The following is a 4,246-nucleotide window of genomic DNA, read 5'->3' as shown; positions in this document are numbered from 1 at the left end:
TTCTTGTCCCCAGTTTGATTTCTTCTAGTGAAACTCTTACACTACCCAAGAAAACAAACCCACTTGGTTCTAACGATTTTTTGTACCCGGTTCAATTTCATCACATGAACAACATGACCCTAGTTGAAGCCGCACCTTAGCTCTTGATACCAAGTGATAGAATCACAGGCCCAAATATACATGAATTAACAAAAGAAAATAGGGAGTAAAAACAAACTCCCCATTGACAGGAGAGAAAAGGAGTTTAACACACTCCAATTTTATTAATATGAGAATGACCCTGTAAATACAACGCAAATTACCCTTGCGTGCTAATCACCACCACCATTTTTGCCAATTCCTTTTAAAACACCCCTAAAACGACATCTCTTCCACCTACATAAAAAAAAAAAAAAAACACATGTTCATCGTCTCCTCTCTCTCTACTCTTTTGGCGACTTTCTCTAAATCTAGGGTTTCAAATCCGTTGTGGAGATTGCGAATTATCCCTGGCTTTTGTTCTCTTTTGTGGCTGAACCATCATTCGATCTGATGGTTTATTTTTTCTGGCCGTGAGGGTCTCGATTTAACCCTAGGGTTTTGAATTTTGTGGCTTTTTGTTTGTGCTCCATCATCTACACAGTGGTTTTCATCACCCGTCAGCGATTGTGCTTTAATCTTGCTGGATTTCGTATGATCATGCGACACTCATGTGCTAACATCTGCGGATTTCGCGCCGTCGCTATCGGCAACAGGTATAATTCTCAAATAATTTTTACAGATTTTTAATTCTGTGTCATTCTTCCCTACATCTACGATTTTCGATGCCGTCGAATTAACCCTTGGTTTCTTCGATTTCGTGGAGAACCCTTATTTTGATTCGATGGTTGGGTGGCGTCGCTTTTGATTGAACCCTAGGGTTTTGGATTTTGGGTCTTTTTGTATCTGCGACTACATCTAACATTGGGGGTTTTGATTATTAGGGTTTATTTCCTTCTTAATTGCTCAAAGGTATTGTTCAGCTTCATCTTTCACAGCTTTTCTTTTTTGTTCCCTGATTTTGATTTTCATTAAATAATAGTTTGGCGTAATATGATAATTGTGTTTAGGGTTGCAGTAAAAAAAGGTTTCGTTCGTTGTTACAGTTTGTTATTTTGAGTCGACTTTAAATTTAAATGTTAGATATTGATATGTTAAACCATATCAGCAATGGTATATCCAAGTTGTTTATATGCTGATGGTAATCATTTTGGCTGCATTATCCTCTTCTTTGGCTATAAGTACACGGATTATAGTTCAGTCATATAGTCTTGATAAATTGTGAGATTATGAGAACCATTAGTCATTATGAGAACCATTAGTCTTACTAAGGAAGCATCTTCATGAGCAATTTCGCGAATATTTTGTAAAAAGCGATACACTGAAAGTATCACCAATTATAGGGTTTGTTAAATCCAATATGTTAGTTGGAATGGGTCTAGATGACCATGTTGTGTCTCTCTTCTGATGGGATTTTCAATTATAAGAGCTCAAAAAATGGGTGACTTCCATCAAAGATTCACCAAAACCGCCACCGCCTATAATAAATTCCACCTTCCTTTTGGAATTCAGCAACACAAATCTCTTTGGTGGTGGTCAGAGAAGAGAAACACTTCATTCACAAACCTATTTTTGCTTGGATTCTATTAATAGGTTGATAAGATACCATACAAGTATTTGGAATTTGCGATAAAATGTTTTCACATGTTCTATGCAATCGTTGAATTTACTCGGCAAAAAAGTCTCCCAATTACTTGGTCCAGTTACTCGAATTACTCGGTCAAAACTTGGAATTACTCAGTCAAACTCGGCAAAAACGCTGCCAAAACTCGGGATTACTCCGACAATCAATCAAAACTAGGTCAAAATTGGTCATAGTCAAACTTGATTAACATATGAGTACTCACCGAGTTGCCGAGTGCTCCCTTAAAATCACTGACCAAGTAGTGTTGCATTAATGAGCTATGGCATTAGCAGATTTTCTTTCCTTTTTTTTTTTATATATATATTTGGTGTTTTCCAAATGGATCTTTTTCCGTTGTTTAATGAACGTTTTCAAGTTTGACACTCATAATGCTATTATCTGCAAACAGAACGTGCTGAAATTGAGAAGAAGGTTGGCACCTCAATCCAAAAGACACCCTATGGCCCTGCCTATTTTAATGCATTTGGTGCTGTGGTTGGAAGCGTTTTAAGTACTCCCATTGTAAGTGCTCCACAGGTACTAATAGCTATTTTTCTTATATGCAATTTGTCAACCAATGATTGCTTGCAAAATCAATCCATTACGTTAATAAGTTTGATAATATTTGGTTGTATATATGTAGAACAGTATTATATATTACCATCATGCCATCACATACAGTGTTTTTCTATAGATTTGTTTTAATTTTCATGTTGGAACCTGACTATTACAATATGAGAGTTGAATATCAGTATTTGATGTTTGTATAAACATATTCTGCATTTGATTATCTTACTATATATTGTTAAGTTATTAGCTCCATATAGTTAGTTTCGTACCAGCTGCAAGAAACATTGATTATCTAAGGGAACATAGATTACATAACAACCCTTTTTAACCCAATTTGAGACTTCTACTTCCATTTCACTTAGTATCCTACCAGCTGCGCGCGTATTTTTGTTTGGATGAAGTTAAACATGAAACTGTTTCGACTGAACTTAAAAATGAAACTTTTGTTCACGACACAATAGAAGGTTAGATAAAATATTTAATCGTACTTTACAAGAATAAATCACTGTTTTGAATATTGTATGTGTGTATTTTGTTAAGGAGTAACATTTTATATAGGTTTTAGTAGTTACTTGGACTCTCTTTCATATTGCGTAGTGTAGTTTTTTCTGCTACGAATTTGCTTATTGATATGCTATTATAGAGTAAAATATTTATAACATAAATCATATAATTAATTTGTAATATTTGAAGAATATGTGTTTTTCTTTTAAGTAACATGTGTATGTGTATGTATATAGTTTTGAGGAGCATTTAGTCTCTTATTTGGCTAACTTTTAAAATACAGGTCATCTAGACAAAGCCTTAATAGTAATGCTAAAGATTATGCAAGTAAAATCCGATGCAAAATGGACGAAGACACAACTGATTCTATTGCATTCAGCACTCATCAGAAAAACAGTTGTTCAGTGCCAAAAAGGGTGGAACCACGTAGCCAAGGTTTGTCACCACACTCAAGAAATACAACTGATAACAAGTCTAATGTTCGCTGCTACAGGTTCTCTTTGCGCATCATGTCGCATACAGTAAAGATATTCCAACCAACACAACTTCATCAACACCAGCACAACTAACACCAGGTAAATAAAACCATTTATTTATTTTGATATAATAACAAGAAGCAATTAACAAAGGTTTGATTACCCTTTTACCAAAGATTAGACCCTTTTAAGCATATATTTCTTTTAAGCATACTTAGTATGTTCATTATCCATATTTTATCTTACTTTTTTTTGGCATAAGCAACATATAAGAGAGGCTTTGCCCAAGGTTTTATCCAGAATAGGTTTTGCAAGATCTTCGCACGGATACAACAATTCAAAAAGTATGGCAAAAGGGCGCTATTCCAAGATACCAGAGGCAGTGACACTAAAAAGGGTGAGTAGCTTCAAGCTTTTGCCTAGGAGCTCGGATTCCAGTCTTATCGTTAGAAGGCCGCATAGTTGGAATTTCTTCATGCGGCGAATACGTTAAGCTTACTAAGCTTACTGCTACCTATGGATAATGAATAAGAACTTTTGCTAACTATGTAGACATTTTGTATATGATTCAAGTATTACGAATAAGAACCAACGTCTACCCAAATGTACCGCCGCAACGCTCGGTCTGTTTTTATTTAGTTAACACCAAATAAAGTTCTACCACCTAATCCTAGATACCCGTACACTACGTTCCCACATATACACGTGACCCATGAGATTCGGTCAAACTAGAAGACCATATCAAGTTACAAAAACTAACACTAAAAGATAAATATAACATATCAGTAAATCCTACTTATTTATTCTGCCATGATCACGTAAATTCGTATCCATCGAAACGTGACTACCAACTTCAAATACATACATGTATGTCAATGTTAACCGATTAATCCAACAAAATTTACTATTTAATGGTGAAAGGATATGTCATGCATATTAGTGAAATGTAATGATTAGTGTTGGGAAAGAAATGTTAATGTGGTACGGTGTTAAT

At 35.0% G+C, this 4,246-nt stretch overlaps 1 long non-coding RNA gene across 2 annotated transcripts; it reads left to right on the top strand.

The window, feature by feature from the left end:
* The first annotated feature begins 395 nt into the window (after positions 1–395).
* LOC139890724 (uncharacterized) lies at positions 396–3,915 on the top strand. Of its 2 annotated transcripts, none has more exons than XR_011773433.1 (3): positions 396–734; positions 2,112–2,224; positions 3,060–3,915. It is a non-coding gene; the product is annotated as an uncharacterized lncRNA (long non-coding RNA). The 2 variants fall into 2 exon arrangements; XR_011773432.1 differs by having other exon boundaries at positions 2,112–2,239.
* The last annotated feature ends 331 nt before the right edge of the window (positions 3,916–4,246 follow it).

This window comes from Rutidosis leptorrhynchoides, chromosome 2 (genome assembly GCF_046630445.1).
Source record: "Rutidosis leptorrhynchoides isolate AG116_Rl617_1_P2 chromosome 2, CSIRO_AGI_Rlap_v1, whole genome shotgun sequence".
NCBI lineage: Eukaryota > Viridiplantae > Streptophyta > Magnoliopsida > Asterales > Asteraceae > Rutidosis > Rutidosis leptorrhynchoides.
Note: the sequence above shows the minus strand (reverse complement) of the source record. Positions and strands in the feature narration are given on the sequence as shown.